This window comes from Penaeus vannamei, chromosome 7 (genome assembly GCF_042767895.1).
Source record: "Penaeus vannamei isolate JL-2024 chromosome 7, ASM4276789v1, whole genome shotgun sequence".
Classification (NCBI taxonomy): Eukaryota; Metazoa; Arthropoda; class Malacostraca; order Decapoda; family Penaeidae; genus Penaeus; species Penaeus vannamei.
The window spans coordinates 10,948,124-10,955,623 of NC_091555.1; positions in this window are offsets into that span (position 1 = coordinate 10,948,124).

Sequence of the window (7,500 nt, forward strand, 5' to 3'; positions counted from 1 at the left end):
TCCTTTTCAGACAGTAGAAGCCTGATGAGTAGAGGCTGAATCAAAACGTCACACTGTGGATTTTCTTTCATTATTCACTGCAAACGTCGCGATGAATAATAATTCAACTGCAGAGGTTTTTTGTGTATTCCTTTCTCTTCCTCTCGTCGTCTCACATTCTCCGGTCGTTCGGTTGGCCTGAAGGTGTTTGCTTCCCCGTTCACTTAGCGCCCCTCGCTGCCCCCTCGCCTCCTCGCTGCCCCCTCGCCCCCCTCGCCCCCTCACGGAATAAGCAACATCGTTATAATAACCGTCTTTAGCATTAGTGTTCTCGAGGAACGTCGGCCGAGCTACTTAAGTGGTAAGGTATTGACTTCTAGTAAATCTAAGGCGAAAGAAGGGCACGCACGCATACGAAATTTTCCGGAATAAACACGAAAATCTTCAGGTTCTCTTCAAACGGAACAGATGAATTCATGCAGTTTATCATTAATGTCGAAGCGTATACGTGGGAGGCACCGCTGTAGAGGAAATGGTTAAATCATAACCCAACTACATCGCGTGAGTCCATTAGCAAAGTCACTCTAGCGTGGCAACACATACACGTAATAACAACATGAACATGCATTACACGGAGGCCGGCGAGCGGAGCGTTAACTCTATGGGGCTTTCCTCCATTATTCACTTGTCTGTCCTGCTGCTACTGCTAGCATCCCTTCCGCCTTCTCTCCTCTCCCCTTCCCTGCGCCTCAGCTCCCTCCCTGCCTCCTCCCTCCTCCCTACCTCCTCCTCCCTCCTCCCTACCTCCCCTCCTCCTTCCTCCCTCCTCCCTCCCTCCCTCCTCCCCTCCTCCTCCTCTCCCTCCCCCTACCCCCTCAGTTCCCTCCTTCCTCCGTCCTTCTCTCTGTCCTCCCTCGTTTGAAACCTTCATCTACCTCCTTCTTCCCTTCCCTCCCTTTTTCTCCGGCCTTTCGCTCGCCGTATCCGCCTGCTCTACAACCTCCTTCTCCTTCTCCTCCTGCTTTTCACTTTCTCTTTCTACTTCTTCTTTTTCTTTTCCTTTTTCTTCTTTTTCTTTCTCTTTCTTTCTCCACCCCCTCTTCTTTTTCTTCTTAATATTATTGTTATTATCATTATTATTATTATTGTTATTATTATTATTATCATTATTATTATTATCATTCATCCTTCTGCTTCTCCTCCTCCTCCTTTTTCTTCTTCTTCTTCTTCTTCTTCTTCTTCTTCTTCTTCTTCTTCTTCTTCTTCTTCTTCTTCTTCTTCTTCTTCTTCTTCTTCTTCTTCTTCTCCTCCTCCTCCTCCTCCTCCTCTTCCTCCTCCCTCCCTAACTCCACCCCCCTCCTCCCTACCTACTCCTTCCTCCTCCTCCCTCCCTCCCTCCCTACCTCCTCCTCCTCCTCCCTCCCTCCTACCTACCTCCCTCCTCCATCCTCCCTACCTCCTTCCTCCTCCTCCTCTCCTTCCTCCTCCTCCTCCCTCCCTCCCTCTCTACCTCCCTCCTCCCTCCCTCCCTCTCCTCTTTCTCCCTCCCTCCATCTCTACCTCTCTCTTCCCTCCCTCTCTACCTCCTCCCTCCCTCCCTTCCTCCCTCTTCCCTCCCTCCTCCTCCTCCCTCATCCCTCCCTCCTCCTTCCTCCTCCTCCCTCCTTCCTCTTCCCTCCTCCAACCTCCTTCCCTCCCTTCCTCCTCCTCCTCTCCTCCTCCTCCTCCTCCTCCTCCTCCTCCTCCTCCTTCCCTCCTTCCTTCCTTCCTTCCTTCCTTCCTTCCTCCCTCCCTCCCTCCCTCCCTCCTCTCCTCCCTCCCTTCCCCTTCCCCTTCCCTTCCCCCCTCCCCTTCCCCCTTCCCCTTCCCCTTCCTCCCTCCTCCTTCCTCCTTCCTCCTCCCTCCCTCCTCCTCCTTCCTCCTTCCTCCTCCCTCCCTCCCTTCCTCCTCCTCCTCCTTCCTCCTCCCTCCTCCCTTCCTCCTCCCTCCCTCCCTTCCTCCTCCCTCCCTCCCTTCCTCCTCCTCCTTCCTCCTCCCTCCCTCCCTTCCTCCTCCTTTCCTTCCTTTCCTCCCTTTCCTCCTTCCTCCTCCCTCCCTCCCTCTTTCCTTCCTCTTCCTTCCTCCCTCCTCTCCTCCTTCCTCCTTCCTCCTCCTCCCTCCTTCACTCCCTCCTCCTCCCTCCCTCCCTCCCTTCCTCCTCCCTCCCTCCCTCCCTTCCTCCTCCCCCTCTCCTTCCTCCTCCCTCCCTCCTTCCCATCCTCTTACCCAACGGATCTGGATGCATTAGGGAAGGTAGAATCTTAACATAACGCGATCACGATTGCGAGGATTGCGAGGCGAGGGAGACGGAGGGGAGGAGGAGAGAGGGGAGGGGAGGAGAGGAGGAGAGAGGGGAGGAGAGGAGGAGAGAGGGGAGGGGAGGAGGAGAGAGGGGAGGGGAGGAGGAGAGAGGGGAGGGGAGGGGAGGAGAGGAGGAGAGAGGGGAGGGGAGGAGGCACCTGAGGGACGGGAGGGGAAAGGAGGAGGCGCACGGGGAGAGAGAGGTAAAAGAGGGCTGAGCAGAGGGGGTGAGGGGAAACAAAGACCAGCCCTCGGGAGCAAGAGTAACCTTTCGATGTGATGCAGACTTTGGGCGGGGGGGAGGGTGGGGGGCTGACCTTTGTTATCGCCCTTATCTTCGTGCTTGTGACCTTTCATCCGCACTCTCGCGTTGATGAAATGCTTCGGAAGCATAAAAAGTAACGCCGACACGCTTTATATTATTACGCGTCGATTTTTTTTTTCGCGAAAACTATTTTATTGTTTGTTTCGGCAATAAATGAATTGCTAAAGCGCATCCCGACGTACGAAGAGATCCAGAAAATCCGTGTATACAGCAGCACAGAAACCCCAAACAAGAACACGGTCCATAAAATATAATGACTAACCGTACGGAGGAATAAACAAACTCAATGAATAGATAACTGAATAACTTATGCAACTGCCACAAGAGCGGTCCTCTTATACGCATGACGAGACCGCTCCGGAATGCAACAAGTGGAACCTGGTTATAAGAACCTTCGCGGGGGAGATGGGGCGGGGGAGACAAGAGACTGCCAAGCACTAAGGACAAAATAGGATGGCTGGTAAGGGCCACTTGACCTTGACCTAACACAGAATTCGCACCTTTACGGGAGTCGGGTCGAGGGTTCCCCCGTGAGGCTGCTGCCACTTCCATCGATGAGACCTGCTTGACGGTAAACACTCCTTCATTACGGCCGCTGGCGTCGCGACACTCGGCAGGTGTTACGCTATCCGCCTTCTTTTAAAGGGGAAAATACATTCGTAAACAGAGCAAGAAAGAGAGGAAGGAAAGGGGGAAGAGAAGAAGAGAAGGGGGAAGGAGAGGGAGAGAGAGCCTGGGTTTCCGTTCCTTCGCTTCGCCCCGCGTGTCTCGCCTGTCATTCAGAACGCTCTTTATTCACTTTTTTCTCTCCTCTCTCTCTCTCTCTCTCTCACTCTCTCTCTCTCTCTCTCTCTCTCTCTCTCTCTCTCTCTCTCTCTCTCTCTCTCTCTCTCTCTCTCCCTCTCCCTCTCCTCTCTCTCCCTCTCCCTCTCCCTCTCCCTCCTCCCTCTCCCTCTCCTCTCCCTCTCCTCTCCCTCTCCCTCTCCCTCTCCCTCTCCCTCTCCCTCTCCCTCTCCCTCTCCCACTCTCTCTTTCACTCACTCCCACTCTCTTTCTCTCACTCACTCCCACTCTCTTTCTCTCACTCACTCCCTCTCTTCTCTCACTCACTCCCACTCTCTTTCTCTCACTCACTCCCCACTCTCTTTCTCTCACTCACTCCCCACTCTCTTTCTCTCACTCACTCCCACTCTCTTTCTCTCACTCACTCCACTCTCTTTCTCTCACTCACTCACTCCTCTTTCTCTCACTCACTCCCACTCTCTTTCTCTCACTCACTCCCACTCTCTTTCTCTCACTCACTCCCACTCTCTTTCTCTCACTCACTCCCACTCTCTTTCTCTCACTCACTCCCACTCTCTCTCTCCCTCACTCCCACTCTCTTTCTCTCACTCACTCCCACTCTCCCTCTCTCTCTCACTCCCACTCTCCCTCTCACTCCCACTCTCTCTCACTCTCTCTCTCATTCCCACTCTCTCTCTCTCTCTCTCACTCCCACTCTCTCTCTCTCTCTCACTCCCACTCTCTCTCTCCCTCTCCCTCCCTCTCTCCCTCTCTTCCTCTCTCACACTATCTCTCTTTCTCTCTCTCTCTCTCTCTCTCTCTCTCTCTCTCTCTCTCTCTCTCTCTCTACCCCACTCTCTTACTCTCATTTTCTCACTCGCACTCATTCTTACTCTCATTCACTTCACTAATTTTTTCACTCTCACTCACTTCACTTACTAGTTTCTCTCCCATTTTCAAAAAAATCCTTCCCTTTCCCTTACTTCTATCCTTCCTCTTGTTTTCCTTCTTCCTCTTCTTCTTCTTCTCTTCTTCTTCTTCTTCTTCTTCTTCTTCTTCTTCTTCTTCTTCTTCTTCTCCTCCTCCTCCTCCTCCTGCTCCTCCTTCTTCTTCTTCTTGTTCTTCTTTTTCTTCTTCTTCTCCTTCTTCCTTCTCCTTTTCCATTCTCCTTCCTCCTTCTCCTTCTCCTTCTCCTTCTCCTTCCTCCTCCTCCTTACTCCTTCTCCTCCTCCTCCTCCTCCTCCTTCCTCCTCTTCCTCCTCCTCCTCCTTCTCCTCCTTCTCCTCCCTTCTCCTCTCTTCTTCTTTTTCTTGTATTTTTCTTCTTCTTCTTCTTCTTCTTCTCCTCCTCCTCCTCCTCCTCCTCCTCCTCCTCCTCCTCCTCCTCCTCCTCCTCCTCCTCCTCCTCCTTCTTCAACTTCCTCCATCCTTCCTGCGCACCTCCAATCCTTCTTTTATTTCTCATTCCCACTTCGCTCACTATGCCTCTTGACATAATGAAAAGAAGTCTTCCTACAAACCAAGGCCGCCTCAGCTTACGTCACACTGCGAGTAAGTGAACCGACTATAAAGGTAAATATAAAAAAGAAAACTAATTAACACATCTGTCTTGAGCCGTAATTACAGCTCAAAGGACGTCGAGGAGCAGGAATTCGGGGAGAGGGGAGAGGGGGAGAGGGGGAGAGGGGAGAGAGGGGGTAGAGGGGGCGAGGGGAAGGGAGCAGAGGGGGACCTGACGGGCCATTCACCACCAAGATGGATCATGCCAAGATACCCGCTATCGCCACGCCCTCTGTCCCACTCCTGGCTTCTTGAGCACTGATAGAGATTGGGGGGGGGGGGGGGGTGCGAGTACCTGCGAGCAGGAGAAAGGAAGACGGGGAAGTAGAGGAAGATGTTATGGTAGGAAGGGCGAGGGATAGGAGGCAGAAAGGGGGTAGATTGTAAGAGAAGCAGGCTGAGCGAGAGTAAGAATAAGAAAAAAAGGAAAATGCAATATTCATCAATTCATTCACTGTCTTGTTGTTTTACCGTTTTTATCTGTCTCTAGACTCGCAGGTCCCGCCGCCGGTGCCGCGAGAGGAGCACACGACTGCCAAGGGCGCGAGGCGGCGTCCCGAGAGGGCGGCCAGCGGGCGCCAGGGAGCAGGGAGCGATAACCGCAGAGGGTTTACGGCCGTGTCCGCGGATAACCGGCCGACAGATGGGCATGCCGAGGGCGGCTCGGCGATTGGCTGGCGGGCCCGGCTCAAAAAAGGCCGATCAATCATGCGATGTTTATTTTCTTCTCTGCCAATCAGAGTTAACACGAGGCCAAAGTACCCAGCCAATCGCCGGCCGGCGCGTTCGGGACGGAAGATTAGCACTCCATCGGCCGTCTATTTTTGGCCAATCAGTTTCGTTACAGGTGGAAGGTCTGCCAATGAGCGGTGTTATCGCGCTTCAATTCAGGTGGGTGAAGGTGGCCTTGCATCGTCATCAGCGGTGAAGAGTTTGACAGGTAAAGAGACAGCACTAACATCTGCAGTTGAGAAGTATTTGCGCGCCGCGCGAGTTACGCTGACGTTTAAGTCTTCTAATCTCAACTACGAAGTCATAACAGAACAAACAAATGCCCCTTAAAATTTCCAGCTATTTTTCGAGGAGAAACTTAAATACTCTTCAGCTGATTTGCGTCGTACAAAAATAAAGGGAAATATGGTGCTCACATAAATTCACCATTATCAAAGCATTAATTTTGATTAAAGTTACCTTAGAGATAACTCCGATAGTTTGTCAAGGGGGAGAATAATTCATAATAAAAAAACTCTGGCAAGGTGGAGAACTTACCTGGCACTGAAGAGGCACTGGTGACAAATGCTAAAAAGTATACAGAGGGGCGCGGCTCGTTCCCGTGACGAACGGTCACACGAACCCCGAGAGGAACGCAGACAAATAAAGCAGTCGCCCCGAAGGCAGCTTACGACTTGCGCGTGTTGGGAAGCTTCCTCCTTGCAAGCGCACTCACAAGGAGGCAGAAAAAGCGCAGATACCAACGATTCCTTCGCGATTTATGTGCCATAAATCACTCCAAGTTTTTTTTTTTTTATTAGTATTTATATCTTCAAAGCGGCGCTGTGTAACCTAGCCTCTTGGTGGCGGCGCAGTTTTCGCAAGAGGAGAGAGCTGAGCCCTCCTCGCGCCTCTCCGGACGAAAAGAAAGGGAAGTGTCCGCAACTTTCATAATTGCCCTTTTTATGCTCCAGATTCCAGAGCCGTGACTTTCGGAAGGACGCGTCGACCAACCAGCAAGCCGCCAGAGGAGTAAACAGCGACCTCTTTCTCATCTCTTAATAACTCATCTCAAGAAAAGAAAATACGCGAAAAAAAATTCGAGGAGACGGAGATGAAGAGCCACCGTCGCCGCCAAATCATAAAACCCCGGAGTAGGCTCAGCGCCGCAGGAGGAGCAGCCCGCCAAGCCCTTCAGCGCCCAGCAGCCGCAGACGAGAGGGCCGTCGACGAAGACTTCTTATCCGACGGAGGAAGGACTCGCTGCCACCTCTGCCACCTGAGAGCCAAGCCAAGGGGACAGAATCATACGCATGTGATGGCTGGCTCCGTTCAGGAAAATTAAACGGGGATGCCACTTGCTCTGTTGAAGTTCTCTCAGCTTACATTCCTTGTCTGGTCTTTCACCTTCGCCTTCGCTGTTTTCCAATTCATTTAACCTCTTATTCCCAAGTTTGCCATCATTATCACCGGCACTATTTTAATTGACATAATCAGCGTTAAATCCATCATCACACCTAATAAAAAATAATGATGATATAGCTCATGATTATCACCTCATCAGTGTCAAAATTTCAAGTATTAATATCTTTGTTATAATCATTACCATTCCTTTCATCGTCAATGTCACCATAACCAGTACCCTTAGTATCGTATATGTCTCCCTCTGTCCTCCATTCTTCTCCCTCTCTCCTTCTTTCTTCTCCCTCTTCGCTCCATTCTTCTCCCTTTTTTCCTCATTCTCCTCCCTCTTTGCTCCATTCTTCGCCCTCTCTCTTCCATTCTCCTCCCTCTTTGCTCCAT